This window comes from Macrotis lagotis, chromosome 1 (assembly GCF_037893015.1).
Source record: "Macrotis lagotis isolate mMagLag1 chromosome 1, bilby.v1.9.chrom.fasta, whole genome shotgun sequence".
NCBI lineage: Eukaryota > Metazoa > Chordata > Mammalia > Peramelemorphia > Peramelidae > Macrotis > Macrotis lagotis.
In genome coordinates, this window is record NC_133658.1 from 606,955,514 (window position 1) to 606,973,578 (window position 18,065).

The 18,065-nt window shown below is 33.3% G+C and overlaps 1 pseudogene; it reads left to right on the plus strand.

Annotated features, from left to right (window-relative positions):
* The first annotated feature begins 4,008 nt into the window (after positions 1-4,008).
* LOC141505738 (legumain pseudogene) overlaps positions 4,009-18,065 on the plus strand; it is a 49,468-nt pseudogene continuing 35,411 nt past the window's right edge.

An 18,065-nucleotide genomic window follows, 5' to 3' on the forward strand; every position in this document is an offset into this window, starting at 1 on the left:
GATAAGCGCTCATCTCCTGATCTGTCCCTTGAATAGGAACAGGTTGATGAGGTTTGTTTGTCCTTCATTCTCAAAGAAGACCGTGACAATATGGAGATGATGCCACGACATGCATGTGAATTGACTTTGATTGAGGGGATGTTGTGCTAAGTCACCAGCCTCACCTTCTCCTCCAGAGTCATCTGGTTCAGAGGCCAGATATGAATCAGGATGACTAGAGATAACACTGGATGTGAGGCAATCAGGGTTAAGTGACTTGCTCAAGGCCACATAACTAGTAAGTGTCAGGTAGGATTTGAACTCAGTTCCTCCTGTCTTCAGGGCACTGTGCCATCTGGGGGTATTACCTAGTACTTATGGGTATTTAAATGGAAGATGTTATTTATTATTTGAATACCTTTACTAAAGTCCAACTAAGAAAATTATAGAAAGGACCATTGAATCTAATCCATGAATAAACATGAATTTTCTCTGGCATCTTGTTCAACAAGTAACCAGTCACCTACTACTTAAAAAATTTCAGTATGTTTGAAGTCATTAATCCAGGAGGCAGGTAATTCCATTTTTAATAACTAATTATTAAGAAGTTTCTCTCTATATCAAAATTAAATTTTCTTCAATCAAATGAAGAAACATAATTTCTAGTTCTGCCTTCTTAGATGAAGCAGAACATGTCTATTTTCTTATGAACCTGACTATTAAAAATGCTTAACAACAACTATCCTTCCTTCCCACACCTATGGAAGAAATCCAAGTTTTCTCTCTGCAGGTTACACACCTTGAACCTACAATGCCATTAACTTGTCATTAATATGTCTTCTGCTGTCATGGCTACGCTTCCCTGGACATTCTCTACATATCAAGAGTGTTCTAAGATGTTACATTTAGAACTGAAAGAATAAATGGATGAAAATCATTAAGTGCTTCCTATTTCCAATCATGGCACTAGGTTGTAAGAGTATAAACAGAACATATAGACACTCTATATCCTTAAAGAATTTATCCTATGTAGAGGTGGGAGGAGGAAGGGAATGATCTATAGGATCCATATGATCTATAGAGGAAATGAGCTATAGAACATATACATACACACACATATAGCATAGTGGTAGCCTAGGTGCCATATATGTACCATGTAGGTAGGTACATATATATATATGTACATATATATATATATAAAATTTTTATATATAAAACATGCAGTGTGTACCTACACACACACACACACACACACACACACACACATTACTATATAGGCTAGTGGTAGCCAGGGAAAAGAATTTTGGTGTGAGAAATAACAATACCCTAGAGCCACATAGTCTGACACCTTAACTGTTACACTAGAGACATTGGCGATTATATTATTAATTTGATACTATTACCAAAGCACTAGGTAAAAGAGGAGAGAGAAAGGGTGAAGGCTTATGCGTAAGAATGAGGGTCAGAATGCAAGATATCTGAAAAAAGCGAGATATACACGGGAATGTCATTGTATACTTCCTTTTCCAGCAATCAGAACAGTTCAGTCTCAGAGAAGCATTATAAAATTGACTGAAGCATCATCTCTAGAAGTTTGATTTGGTCAGAGTATAAGGCCACCCTGTCTTATTTCATATTGAAGAGCCTTATCTTTTATATTGCAATCTCAGATTACATCACCTTTCTTGGTAGCCATGTTACATCATTTATATATGGAAAATGCAGTCCGCTAAAATTCGATAGCGTTTTTGTCAGAAAAAAAATGTATCCTTTTCCCATTTTATACCTATGAAATTAATTTTTGAACCCAACTATAAACCTTTACAATTATGTCTTTTAATTAATTTTATCTTCTTCAACCCCCCCTGTTTTTTAGAATTGTTTTTAACCCACTCTGTGATCGCTCCCAGATGTCATTTGTAAATGTTGTATGTCTATGTTTTTATCCAAAACACAGATAAAAATATTAAACAGAACAGAAACTTGAAACACTCCACTAATAACATCCTTCTGGGGTGATTTAAATTTAGTGATGACATCTGGGAACATGGTCATTCAACCAGTTCCAAATCCACTAATTGTATTATCTTCTAATCCAGGTCTTTCCACATCTACTTCACAAATTTCCCAAGGGTCTGACCTCCATGTCTAAGACATGTGCTGGTGCTAACAGAATTAATCATTATTCTCTTTTATCATTCTGATGGGTGATCCTGTTTGGTCCTAAAAGGAAAATGATTTTATCAGTTATTGCACCTCTGAGTTGTTATTTCTGTGGTTCCCCTTCTCAAAATCTTTTTCTATCCTATTGTTCTTTCAGACTAAATGCCTTATTTATCTCCCTCTCTTAATGCATCTAAGCACATACATGCACACATATTATCTTATATGACTGGTAGAGGAACAATTAAACCAAGAATTGGTTTAGCATGAAGTTACCTTTGACAGATTCCATTTGAATGATAGATTAGTTTCTCCAGCAAACCAAGGATCTACCACACCTCTTCCTGCCTCCAGATAAAAGCTGAATGGAATAAAATAAAACTAATTCATTCATTTGGTCTGCTTATCAGTAGTTCACAAAAGCTCCATCCCTTAAAGAAGTTTTTTTTTTGTTTGATAGTGTAGTTTCAGGAAAGGAGTGGGCACTCCTCACTGATATTATATTTTATTTTCTGGGTCTTTGTGAAGTTAATAGAGTATGTATAAAACTCAGTATTAATCAAGGAAAATAGAATCATTTAAGACTTATGGGTCTTACAAAAGTATTTAAAAATTATGGGTCTTACAAAAATATTTAAAAATCATGTAAATGTCCTTCAATTGGGGAATGTATTAGCAAACTGTGGTATTATGTATGTCACTGTTCTATTAGAAACTATTGTTCTATTAGAAACCAGGAGGAAGGGAATTCAGGGAAGCCTGGAGGGATTTGCATGAACTGATGCTGAGAGAGATGAGCAGAACCAGAAAAATATTGTACACCCTAACAGCAACATGGGGGTGATGATCAACCTTGATGGATTTGCTCATTCCATCAGTGCAACAATCAGGGACAATTTGTAGCTGTCTGTGATGGAGAATACCATCTGTATCCAGAGAACAAATTGTGGACTATTACCTTTAATTTAGAAAAAAAAATTAGAAAACAATCTGATCTCTTATTGTCTGATTTTGCTATCTCTTTTACTTTATGATTCTTCCTTAAGGATATGATTTCTCTCTCATCACATTCAATTTGGATCAATATATACTATGGAAACAATGTAAACACTAACAGAATTCCTTCTATGGGGTGGGGGGAGGGAAGTAAGATGGGGGGGATTGTAAAACTCAAAATAAATAAAATCTTTAAAAAGAAAAGAAAATTACTCCCTGACCAAAATGAACCAAACTCATTGGTGCCACAACAACCCAAACACTCCCTGTAGGATTTGCATTTCTCCAATGAAAAGGAATGTACTTCTCCTACTGTATGGTCCCAATGTTACCCAGGTTTGAAGACCTTGATCAAGTTTCATCTCTTTCTCAAACACTGAACTCTCTTTTCTGAAAAACAGTAGTCATCTGGTTCATTTATGTATCAATCTTATTTATTCAATCAATTGTGGAATTCTCCAAGCAAAGTGCCTTCCATATTTTAATCTTCTCCTCCAAGTTACCCATCTCAAAAGTGGATTCCTCAGTTAACACACTGGTCAGTAAAGGAATAGCTAAGTCATTCCCTTTAAACTCAGTTTCAGATCATGAAGATTTCTTCCTTAATATGCCTATGTTGTACATCAACAAATAACAACAATTTATTAAGTGATTTCTATGTGCCAAGAGCTATGCTAAATCTGAAGATTCAAAGAAAGACAAACTCATGGTCATTGCACTCATTCTAAAGGGGAAAGGCAACATTCAAACAACTAGCAACAAACAAGATATAGAAAGTATAAATAAGAGGTGCTCTCAGAAGGAAGCTCTACCACTGGGTGAAACTGAGTGGAGTATGAGCTGAAACTTCAAAGAACCCTGCATGTGGAAATGAGGAAGAAGACTATCCCAGGTCTCAAGGGAACAGTCAGTGAAAGCACACAGAATAAGGAACTGGGATATCACATGCAAGGGATTCAAGACTTATTGGACTACCAGTTTTATTGGATCATAGAATATATGGAAGGGAAAGAGTGTGAGCAAACTGGAAAGGTAGGAAGATCTAAGCTGTGAAAGACTTATAAAGTCAAATAGAATAGACATTTGATTCTGAAGGTAAGAGAGATACATTGGAGTTTAATAATGGGGGTAAGGTAAAACCTGTACTTTATCGAATTTATTTTGATAATTGATGAAAGGATGAACTAGAGTTGGAAGAAATGGAGTAGAGAGGTTGAAAAGCAGGTCATTGTAATATTCCAGTTATGACTATGAGGACCTGTACCAGGGTGAGGACTATGGTGAGGAGGCAGAAAAGATGTTGTGAAGTTAGAACAAACATGTCTTATTAACAGTTTATATCTGTATGTTGAGAATGAGTTGTAAGCCTAGGATACTGGAAGAATAGTGGCACCCTTCAAAGTAATATGGAAATTAAGGAGAAAGGAAGATTTGGTGATGGGAGGGGTAAAGTGGGAAGGGTATTATGAGTTCTGCTTGAATATGCTGAATTTTAGATGACAATGTAATATCCAGTCTGAGATATACAGAAGTCAACTGATGATACAAATTAGAAGTTAAAAGAGAGGCTGGATAATAGTTATAATAAACATCTACAAAGAGGTTGGTCACAATTAGTCAACCAACTGAATAATTGCTTAGCGGGTCAATACATGAATCTAGGAATCCTTTCCTCACTTTTCTCTTACCTAAAATAAACTAGCTTGTCAAACATGTCAGTTCCAGAAAGGTAACCAGTAGTCAGTAATATTGAGAATTGAAAGACACCTATACTTGTTCTGAACTGCAGAGCTCTTTTTTCCCCAGTTTAATTATTTTGCACTCATTTCTTTGAGGATGATGATTTTAATTTTATTCTGCTGACTTTTAGAAGAATTTTTTAATAAAAATAGTTTAGACTTTTTAAAAAGAAATCACTCTTATCAACTGCCACTTTTTTCTTCTCCAATGGCTACAAATGAATCATAATTGGTTTTGGGAACACTCACTTTAGTGGAAGAGATGCCCTTTCATACTTCAGATATACATTTGAACTCAGATATTCCCTTCTTTTATTTTTTCTAGATTGGTTTATAAAACCTCTTCATTGGGTAACATTTGGTGACCTTAAGCTCTCAAAGGGACAAAACACAGTACTTCCTGTGATAATTTGATGAAAGTTTTGCACTGTGTGAATTTCTTCTGCAGTTTCCAGGACCAGCTTTCTGCAAATCTAAAACAATTTCTCTATTCCTCTGCTCTGCTATTGGCATAGGTTTCCCTTGTAGGGTGGTGAATTCAGCTAGTTCTTATTCTCTACTGCCATTAGTAACAGCATGAAATAAATATTTAAAGAAACTATTCTTTTACATTATATACCAAGAACTAAAATTTTCTGGAGAGTACTTAGAACTTGGAAAGAATCTATTAAAATGAAATTGAATAAGACTTCTAGAAAAGATGGCAATTTGATCATTTCTAGAGAAGTTCTCCCTTCCCTGGAAACTACCTCATTAGAAACAGAAAATAGGATCAAATGAAATAGAGAGGCAATAAACCAGAATAAAGAGAAATACCAGCAAAGTGACCTCTGTGCCTTTAAAAAATGTTTCAAAAAACAAAATAATACATGTGAAGTTCTAAATCTGATCTAGCAGTTTGGATTCTTCCTCTGTCAACCTCCATCCCAAGTAATGGAAGAAAGTTTGGTACTGATAAAAACACTCATTCAAAATTCCAGTCCAGATGAACTGCCTTGGGTTCTAATCTCCTTCCACAGGATGATGGGAGAAGGGGAGAGTCAGCATTTATCCAAATCATCCAAAATCATAGGATCCAATGCAATGACCAACCATAACATCAACATTAGATATTATGCCAAAACCAAAGCAAAACAAGAAAATTTAAGTGAAAGAAAATATATTTCAATCTGTACTGAGTTCATCAGATCTCTGGTAGTGAATAACACTCTCTTTAATGAATCCTTTCCAATTATGTATCATTGCATCAATATTGATTAGAGGGAAAACATTCATTAAGTTATTAGGGTCAAAGGGTATGATCCATTTAGATTTTTGCCCTCCCTGGTTTAGATATCAAAACTGTATTATGGAAGGAAAGTTGTTAAGACTTCTTTCTTTACCTATTTTTTCTAACACTTTATATAATCTTGGAATTAATTGGTCTTTAAATTTGATGGAATTCACTTGTCAATCCTTCCAGTTCTGGGGGGGGGGGGTTCTTAGGAATTCAATTTCTTTTTTTTCTAAAATCAAGTTAAGGATTCTATTTCCTCTATTATTCTAGACAATTTATATTTTTAAATATTCATCCATTACATTTAGTATCAATTTCATTAGTTTATACTTAGAATAATAGCTCCTAATAATTGCCTTAATTTCATTTCCTTCATTATACATTTATCTTTTTTTCATTTTTGAGGTCATTAATTTGGTTATCTTCCTTTTTAAATATGTTAGCCAATAGTTTATCTACCTTTTTCATTAAATGAGGGCCTAATTTTGTTTGCTAGTTCAATTTTTAAACTTCCAATTTTATTACTCTCCTATTTTCAGGATTTCTGATTTGGCATTTAGGGATTTTAAAGTTTTGAGTTTGATAGTTTTTAGGTGTAGACTAAGTTCACTGAACTACTATTTCTCTTTTTTATCATTGTAAGAAAGTAGATAGATGAATTTCCACCTAAGTACCGCTTTGTCTGCATTCTGTAACTTTCAGTATATTGTTTGATCTTTATTAAATTATCACTTATTTTCTGATCTATAACTTACTCCACATTTTTTAGGATTATATTATTTAATCTCTATTTCATTTATAATGTAAGCTTCTAAGATCCTTTTCCCCAATTATTATTTTACTTTATTTTTCCAATTGCATATTAAGAAAGTTTTTCAATATTCATCCACATACATATGCATATTTGAAAGTTACATAATTTCCTTCCACTTCTCTCCTTTCTCACTTGTCTCCTCTCAGAGTCATTTTCTGTGTAAGGAATTAGGACTAAGGGAATAGAAAGAAAACCATGAGACAAAAAGGAAAAACAAAACAGAAAGTTTTAAAAAATGACCACAGTGTTGATGAAGACTGTAATTTTGTTTTTTTGTTTTGCTGTGTTTTGTTTCTTTTCCTCTGGAAGTGGATAGCATTGTACATAGCAGGTCTTGCAGGGTTGTTCTAGCTCTCTGAAGTGCTGAGAGGAGCTGCATCCATAAAGGTTGGTCAAATCACAATGTTGCTGTGAAAATGTACATTGTTCTCTTGGTTCTGCCCCCTTAGCTCAGCTTCTGTTCCTGTAATTTGTTCCATGCTTCTCTAGAGTTTGACCATTCATTTTTTCTTGCAGAACAATAGTATTTAATAATATTTACATACCATTACTTGTTCAGTCATTCTGCAATTGATGGGAATCCCTTCAATTTTCAATTCTTTGCCACTACAAAAAGGGAATGCTATGAATATTTTGGAGCATGTGAGACTTTCCCCCCCTTTTTTAATGATTTCTTCTGGATAGAAGCCTAGTATTGGTATTTCTGGGTCAAAGGGTATGATCCATTTAATTGTTCTTCAGGAATAGCTCCATATTCCTCTCCAGAATGATTGGATGAGTTCACAATTGCACTAACAGGCCATTAATGTCCCAATCCTCCCACAACCTATCAAATGTTGATTGTTTTTCTTTTTGTTATCTTAGTCAATCTGATAGGTATCAGGTAGTAAGTACATCATAGTGGTTTTAATTTGCATTTATCTAATCAGTTATTATTTGTAGTATTTTTCATATGAAAACTGTCTATTCATATCCTTTGACCATTTATCAATTGGGGAATGACTTGTAACCTTATAAACTTGATTAAATTCTTTATATATTTTAGAAATGTGATATTTATCAGAACTCCTAGTTGGAAAAATTCTTTCCCAGCTTCCTGCTTTCCTTCTAATTTTGGCAGCATTGATTTTGTTAGTACCAAAACTTTTTACTTTAATACAGCAAAAAGTACCCAATTTACAATCTATAATACTCTTTCTTGGTTGGTCATAAATTTTTTCCCTTTCTATAGATCTGACAGAATATTTCTTGATCTGTTAATCAGTCTATGGTATTGACCTTCATCTCTAAATTCTGGACCCATTTTGACCTTGTTTTGATATGTTTTCCCACTGATTTTTATCAAATAGTTAGCTCTTATCCCAGAAACTGTCTTTGGAAGTGTCAAACAGTAGTTCACTATATTAATTTTTTATTGTTTCTTTTGAACCTATCCTAATCCTCTGGTCCATTACTCCCTTTCTTAAGCAGTACCAGGCAATTTTGATGACTGCAACTTTATAGTATAGTTTTAAATCTATTAGAACAGGGCCACCTTCCTTTATTTTTATTTTCCATCAGTTCTCTTGATATTTATTGACCTTTTGTTGATGAATTTTGATACTATTTTTTTCTAGCTTGGTAAAATAGTAATTTTATAGCTTGATTGCTATGGCACTGAATAAGTAATTTATTTTGGGTAGAATTATCATTTTTATCATAGAAGCTCCACCTCACCTAACTATGAGCTATTGACATTTTTCCAAAGTCTAGATTTAAATTTATTTGTGTTAAAAGTGCTTTATAATTGTGTTCATACAGTTTCTAGGTTTGTTGTGGAAGGTAGAGACTCAAGTATTTAATGCTGTCTGTAGTTACTTTAAATGGAATTTCTCCTGTCTCTTGCTCTTAGACTTTATTGTTCATATATAGAAATGCTGATGGTTTATGAAAGCTGATTTTATATCCCATTACTTTGCTGAATTTGCTAATTGTATCAAGGAGTTTTTAGATGAGTTTCTCAGGTTCCCTAAATATACCAATATATCATCTACAAAAAATGAAATTTTGGCTTCCTCATTACCAATTCTAATTCCTTCAATGTATTTTTATTCTCTTATTGCCTAAAGCTAACATTTCTTATACTATATTGAATAGTATTTGTGTTGTTGGGCATCCTTGTTTCACCCTGATCTTATTGGAAATACCCCAAGTTTATACCCATTACATATAATATTTGTTGATTGTTTTAGATAGATACTGCTTATTATTTTAAGAAGCACTTCATTTATTCCTATGCCCTCTAGTGTTCTTAATGGGAATTGATGTATTTTGTCAAAGATCTTTTCAGCATCTATTAAGATGATCATATGATTTCTATTGGTTTTGCTATGGATATATTCAATTATGGTGAGTGTTTTCCTAATATTGAGCCATCCCTGCTTAACTGGTATAAATCCTACCTGATCATGGTGTATTATCCTAATAATGACTTGCTGTAATCTCTCTGCTAAAATTTTATTTATGATTTTTGCAATAATGTTCATTAGGTAGATTGATCTATAATTTTCTTTGTCTGTTTTGGTTGTTCCTGGTTTAGATATCAGCACCATATTGGTGTCATTAAAAAAAGGTGACAGAATTCCTTCTCCTATTTTTTTAAATTGCTTATGTAAAATTGGAATTAATTGTTCCTGAAATGTTAGGTAGAATTCATTTAGTAAGCCCATCTAGACCTAGAGACTTTTTCTCAAGGAGTTTATTTATAGTTTCTTCAATTTCTTTTTCAGAAATGAGATTAGTTAAGTTTTATTTCCTCTTTATTGATCTGGGAAGCTTGAATTTTTGAAAATATTAATCCATTTTACTCAATGTTTTGTCATATACTTGTACAAAATAGCTCTAAATTATCTCTTCAATTTCCTACTCTTTGGTGGTCAGTTCACCATTTTCATCTTTTATCCTGGTGATTTTGTTTTCTTAGTTCTTTTCAAAATCAGACTAACCAAAGGTTTATCAATCCAATTGTTTTATAAGACCAATTCAGTTTTTTTAACATTAGGTCAATGGTTTTCTTGCTTTCAATTTTGTTAACCTTTCCTTTGAATTTTAATGTTTCTAATTTGATTTTTAATTGTGGATCTTTAATTTGTTCTTTTTCTAGCTTTTTAAATTGTATGTCCAATTCATTGATCTCCTCTTTTTCTTTTTTATTCATATAAGCATTAAGCATTTAGAGATATAAAATTTCCCCTAAAAACTGCTTTGGCAGCATCCCATAAATTTTGATATGATGTTTCATTGTTATCATTTTCTTGAATGAAATCATTGATTATTTCTATTATTTGTTATTTGATGCACTCATTCTTTAAAATTAAATTATTTAGTTTCTAATTCATTTTTGATTTATGTCTCCATGACCCTTTGTTACATGAAATTTTTATTGCATTATGATCTGAAAAGTATGCATTTATTATTTCTGTCTTTCTGCATTTGATTGTGAGGTTTTTCATCCCCTAGTACATGGTAAATTTTGGTGGAGGTGCCATGTACTTCAGAGAAAAAGGTATATTCTTTTCAATTCCCATTCAATTTTCTCTAGAGGTCTATCTTATCTAAGTTTTCTAAGATTTTATGCACCTTCTTAACTTCCTTCTTATTTATTTTGTGGTTAGATTTATCTAGTTCTGAGGGAGGGAGGTTGAGGTCCCCCCACTATTATAGTTTTCCTGTCAATATCATTTTATAATTTATTTAGCTTCTCCTCTAAGAATTTGGACACTATATTAATAAGCACATTTATGTCTAATAATGATATAACTTCATTGTCTATGGTACCTCTTAAGAAGATGAAGTTTCCTTCTTTTTTTCCTTCTTTTCCTTTCCTCTTTTAATGAAAACTGTTTTTGCTTTGGCTTTGGCTGAAACCAGGATCTCTACCCCTGATATTTTTACTTCATCTGAAGTATAAGATAATTTGCTCCAATCTTTTACTTTTACTCTATGTATATCAGATTCATACATGTTTCTTGTAAACATATTGTGGGATTCTGGTTTTTAATCCATTCAGCTATCTGCTTCCATTTTATGGGAAAATTCATCCAATTCACATTTACAATAAGGTTACTAATTCATTATTTCCTTTCTTTCTTTTCCTCTTATTCCTTGTCACCAATGTTTTGTTGCTTTTTCCCTTTAACTTTTCATTTAAATTGTAACTTTCAATTTACTTTCACTTATACCTTCACCTTTCGTTTAATCAGCTTCTTCCTTCACCCACTTCCCTGTAGTATTGAATATACCCAAATACGAATCTATGTTATTGCCTCTATGGGTTAAAGCTACTGAATATAGGGGGCAGCTAGTTGGCTCAGTGGATAGGGCACCGGCCCTGGAATCAAGAGTAGCTGAGTTCAAATCCGGCCTCAGACACTTAATAATTACCAAGCATTGTGGCCTTGGGCAAGCCACTTAACACCATTGCCTGGCAAAAAAAAATCTACTGAGTATGGTTTATACACATGCTCTTTTCTTTCCCATAATAGGTCCTTTTATCTAACTTGATAGAATTATTATCAAATTACAATGCATAAGCCAAAGCATCATGTGAAGCCAAATCATTTTATGAACTACTTGTATACCCTCACCCTCTGCAAATGTATTCTCTCCAATTATAGCCAAACTGCCAAGTTAAGCAAAAACTTTTCATAATGTTTACATGTCTAGTCCCCCAAGTATACTCTGTCCCTCAATCTCTACAGTTTTCCAACAATAGCCCTGTAGCCCTCCCTAACCAAAGTATCAGGTACATTCTCTCCCACACTCCCCACTTTACTCCCATCCATGTTACTTAAACCATCCTTAATTAAAGTATTAAGATAAAATCACTTCCTAATCTCTTTATGTCTAACCCTTCTAAGTAGGTTACCACCTTCTGCCCAGAAGTTTGGTGCAACAAACCTCTAAGAATCTAGTAAAGTATAGTCATTTCGTTTTTAATTAAATACAGAACCTCTAAGTACTTTAAGTACTGGGACACCCTGAAGATCTCTTTTGAGAATTTCACAATTGATCGTAAGATATGGGAGACACCTGGACAACCCAGCATAAGATCAGTCATTAAAGACAGTGTTGGGCTCCATGAACAAGACAAACCTAAAGTAAGTCAAAGGAAACATGAGACACATAAATTTAAACACCCAAGATTTTTATTCTTGCATGACATCAGAACTTTACTTAGAGAGAGGGCATGGATATGAGTTTATTGTATTATAATGAAGTTCTGATCAGTCACAGTCGAATGTATGATAATTTGTCTCAAACACAGTGATGCTATTTTGGTCTTCTTTGATAGAAGGACAAGAACCAACACTATACTCATATTATCTAGGTATAATCATCTATATTCAACCCTTTAACTATCCAAAGAGAAATACAAATCTCAAGAGTTAAAGTGTTATCTTCCCTTGTAGGCAATTTTTCATTGCTTTCTTCTGAGGTGGCATTTTATCATCTCTCACTGCATAGTAGTTTTCTATGCATAGAACTCTTAGTTTGGGTTTTTTTTTTTTTGTTGTTGTTGTTCATTTTGATTATTTGAACTCTGCTCCTGAGTTATAGGGAGTATAGACCCAAGCTTTTTCTGCTGCAGTTGGGATCTAATCTCTATCTTTTCTCAGGTCAATACGTTGCCTATTCAGCCTAGGCATTGCCTGTGCAGAGACTTGTTCCCTCCTATATGTCCAGACTCTCCTTATGCAGTGGTTTGTTTCTAATATGGTCCTGTCTTTTTCCTCTATGTTACCAGGGTTCAGACTTTGTTTGGGATTGGGAACCTTCCTGTTGGCTGACTATCTAGCTGCCAAGACCTGTGCTGTTGTCAAGCTGTTGAAACCTAAATTGTACAGTGGTTAAAAATGTTCCCCAGGGGGGCAGCTAGGTGGTGCAGTGGATAGAGCACTGGCCCTGGAGTCAAGAGTACATGAGTTCAAATCTGAGCTCAGATACTTAATAATTACCTAGCTGTGTGGCCTTGGGCAAGCCACTTAACCCCATTGCCTTGCAAAAACATAAAAAAGTATTCCCCTAGCTGGGTTTTACTTCCCCTTTCCCCCCAAAGAGACAGACATTCACTAAAGATCCTTCTCTATGTCTAACATTGAAAACTTGTTTCTCTCATTTCTTTCTTTGGTGGGATCTATGGCTTTAATGTCTGTATAGAGGCTTCATTTAACTTTATGTAGGAAAAAGCTAGCTTCATGTTGCCATATTGACTCTGCCCTGGAAGCTGGTATCAAGTCTTTAATTGAATGTAATTTTAATTATGCTATGGTCCCCTAATAGTGCTTTTTTTATTTCTGGTTTTTTAAAGGTTGATGCTTTTACTACATAGTCAGTTTTTGTGAAGGTTCCATTAAGTTTAAATCACTATATTCTTTCTATTCCTATGCAATATTTTATCTAACTTTTTAAAAATTCTATTAATCTCCTTACTTTCTTTTTTCATGTGGCTTTATTTGCTTAGGTCTTAGAAGAGTAAATTGAGGTTTCCTATTAATATAGGTTAATTATTTCATCCTTTAACTCCTGTAATTCTTCCTTCAAGAATTTGAATACTATGCCATTTGGTGTATATATGGTCACTATTGCTTCATTTCCTATGATATCTTTTAGCAAACTGTCGTTTCATTAGATAATTCTTTTAATTAGGTCTGCTGTTGGGTTTTTTTTTTTGTCCAGGATCATCATTACTACTTTGTACTTTTTATTTCAACTGAAGTATAGTAGATCTGGCTTAAGCCTTTTATTTTGATTTTGTGCATATTTTTCTAGTTCTTGTGTGTCTCCTGTATACAATATATTCTTAGATTCCACTTTCTACTCCATTTTACATTCTGTTTCCATTTTATGTGTGAGTTTATCCTATTTATATTCACAGTTATGATTGCTAACTTTACATTTCCTTCTATCCTATTCTTTTCTATTATCCTTTTCCTTTTTATCCTATCATCTCTTCAAAAGTCTGTTTAGCTTTTGATAAGTAACCCCCTTAATCTTAATCTACCTTTTTTTCTTACCCCCCCTTTTCTATTATACATCCTCTTCTACTTTCTTTTGGAAGATAAATTTTTAGACAGAGCTCGGTGTCAATTTTTTTGTGTATTCTCCATCCTTGAATCAGTTCAAATGAGAATGAGGTTCAATATTGTCTGCTCCCCTTCATTTCCCCTCCATTGTAAAATATATGTATATATATATATATATATATTCTCTCTAGTGTACTTCTTTTATATGAGAATATTTTCTACATTTTTCTTTTTCTTCCCTTTTCTCCCATTTCATTCCTTTCTCATCCTTCCATTACTTTTTGAGTTCATTATAATACAATAAACTCATATCCATGCCCTCTCTGTAAGTAAAGTATTTAACTTTTTAAAGAATCAAAGTTCTTAGAAATTAAATGAATCATATTTCTATAAATGAATATAAATAATTTAACCTTATTAAATAACTTATGTTTTCTCATTTTCTTTATCTTTTTATGCTTTTTTCTTGAGACCTGTGATCAATTATCAATTTTTTAAATTTAGCTTTAAACTGTTCATCAGGCATTTTTGAAAATCCTCTATTTCATTGAATTTTCATGGACCATAGTCAGATTATACTCTGTTTTGCTGGATAGGTTATTCTTTTTTGTAACCCTAGTTCCTGCACTTTCTGGACTATCATATTCTAAGCACTCTATTTAACATGGAAGCTGCTAAAATTTGCGTGGTACTGATTATGAATTCATAGTATATGAATTGTGTCTTTCTGACTTAGTTTAGTATTTTCTTTTTTGACCTGGGACTTCTGGAATGGGACAATTATATTCCTAACATTTTTATTTTGGGTTCTCTGTCAGAAGGTTTCAGTGGAATCTTGCAATTTTTACTTTTCTTCCAGTTCTATAATAGCTAAACTGTTTTCCTTTATAATTTCTTGAAATATCATATCTAGGTTGTTATTTTATTATAATTTTTACATTGTCCAGTACTTCTTAATTGATTAATTAATTACCTCTCATTCAGTTTTTCCTATGAGATATTTCACATTGTCTTTTATTTTTTTAACTTTATTTAATTGTCTCTTGATGTCTCATGAAGTCATTGTGTTCCACTTGACCAATTCTAACTTTGATTGAATTATTTTCTTCAGTGAGAGCTTGTACATAATTTATCAAGGTATTAATTCTCATTTGACAATTTTCCTTTATTTTTGCTCTTATTTATTTTTTTAATTTTCTCCTATTATTTTTATTTGAGTTTTAATTTTTTTTTTTTTGCTTTTTAAAATGTATTTAGCTTTTTCAGGAATTATTGTTGCACTTCAACCAATTTGTATTTTTGCTTCCAAGCTTTTCTTCCAGATGTTTTCATGTCATTGTCTCCTCAGTTTGCATCTTGCACTTCCCTTTCACTATAGAAGTTTTTTATAGTCAGGTTTTACTTTGTTCATATTTGTTAATTTTTCCTGTTCCTTATATTGACTTTCGGCTTTATGTTAAAGATGAGCTCTGCTCTCCTCTGAGCGGATGGCTAACCTGAACTTCAATGACTAGATCTAGGTGACTGTAGGTTTTTTGTGCTTCCAAGGTAGTGTGATCTAGAGAAAGGTGTGCTCACTTTCCTCCCAGTCTGTGCTCTGGTTCTTTTAAGGATAGGCCTTTTGATCCCTCACAACTGTAGATTGCAACTACTTTTCTCTGCCATGGAACCTTGACCCACAACAGGGTAATTGTTAAAATATTAACTAAATGGTACTCAATCCTTTGCCCAATGCTACCATGGGAGTTTCAGGTGTTTAGTTCACTGACCCTATTTAGAGGCTGAGTGCCTCCACTCCTGTTGCTGCCATTGTCTCTAAGCTGCTTAAAGGGTATCACTAATGTCTATTGCCATCTATAGAGCTCTCTGTCCTTCTAAGCTGTCTAGGCTGGAAAATGAGTCTCTATTCCTTATTCTTTTTTTCTTTTTGATTATACTGTTCAGCATTTGATTTGTTGTTTTAAGTTGTTTAGGGGGCTGAGAGAAACTATCAGAAAGGCTCATGTCATTCTGCCACCTTGGTTCCACTACTCCCCTCACTTTCATAATCAATTGTGAGAGTTAAGGTAAAGAAATGCAATAAAAGAAGTGTTAGCTTACTTGTTGTCCTACCTGGTACCAAAGAAGCAGCATGATATATTAATAGCGTAAGACTAGGATTTAGGAAGAATAAGAGCTTAAATTCTGCTCTTGGCACTATTTATGGTGACACATGAATTTAATAATAATATAATTAAAAATGGATTTATAACCACTTCAAAGACTGAACTCAAAGTGTTTTAATGTTCCAATATTAACAGGGCAATACATTTCTACTTGACTAGTCTAGAGATCTGTGAATCAACTATACTATTAAAATATTTTACCAGTGCTTTGAATAAAAGTATAGGTGTTATGCAATCAAATTTGAATATAACACAAACTTGGAAGGGATAGCTAATATACTGTCTGTCAGACTAAAATAGAAAAGGATATTAACTGACTTGAATATAGAGCATTGTAATAAACATGCAATAAGAATTTTAGCAGTTTGTAAAAAGATTGGCTACAAGAATAATTGAATCACAGATTTAGTCATGGAATGGGTCTCAGGGGTCATTTGGTGCTACATCCCTCATTTTAAATATGAGAAAACTAAGATATATGGAGTTAAGTGATTTGCGCAAGTTCACAGAGTGTTAAAGACAGAAATGTAACCCTGTCCCTCTGGCTCCAGAACTAATACTCTTTACTCTTTCCAATAAATCTCAAGAGAAATCTTCAGGATCAGATTTAAAAAACCTAGGCATTTAAATAGATATGGGAGATGAAGGACATGAAAGAGTCAATGATAATCTCAAATTTTAAGCCTAGATGGGGGTTGGTGCCAACCATGGTCATCAAGAAGTTGGAACAAAGTCCAGATTTGGAGAAGTCAAAAATTTCAGTTTCCAGATATAAGTTTGAGGGGTTGGTGATACATCTATATAGAGATAATTGAAAATATAAGTCAAAATGTCAGTAAATAAACATTTCATGAACACCCTGAAGAAGTAATAATTAAAATGGCAATAATAAATAAATCACCAAAGGATAATATTTAGAGTAAAGATAGCGATCTACTTACTATGTCAGACATGTTTTCTTCACCAAGAAGGGCTTAGTCAGAAAAATGGAGAACAATGTAGACTGAAAAAAAAATCCATTTATTTTTGACTACATGGAGTTCATTGTTGACCTCAGAAAGAATAAGTTCAGTTAAAGTGCCTCAAAGGGAAGCCAGATTGATGAGACTAAGGAAGGATTAGGTCATTAGTAGTAGGAAGTAATATGGAACAGATTATTTTTCTAGTGCAGATATTCTTAACCCGTAACTCCAAAATTCCATGTATAGACTTTATGTGATTCATAACTCTGGATAGAAAAAGAGGCATTTATATATCTCTGATTAATAAATAAAGTACTTATTTTATGATGAAGGTAGATAACAAAACATTACTTTGAGAAGGGAACAATTGAGAAAGTTTTCCCAGGTCAACAAAGAACTACATGATATATACATACATGCACATGTACACATCACAAGTTATGAACAGCATCTCCTGAAATTTAAGAGTAATGAAGACAAAAAACTATACCAGAGGCTTGTGTGATTTGCAGACCTAAAGGACAATTTTTTTTTTTTAGTATAGGAGACACTTGAATACATTTCTAGGCAATAGGAAATGGTCCCATTTAAAAGCAACAAACTGAGGATGGGAAATGGGAATGACATTTAGATCAGAGTGACAAGAGCAATGGAGGCAATCATGAGTTAAAAAAGAAATTCTGATGTATGAATTCTACATGGAGATGGTCATTAAATTTATCTTCTTCCCCCATATTTTCTGATAACATTAATTTCAATTCCATTTACTTCAAACTCATTCTCAGAGCTGTAAGAAAGAATAGAAAGTCCTAATGATCAGTGTTGGAAGGCATATGGGAAATCTGGGACACTAAGACATTGTTGGTGGAGCTGTGAACCCATCTAAACTTTCTGGAGAGCAATTTAG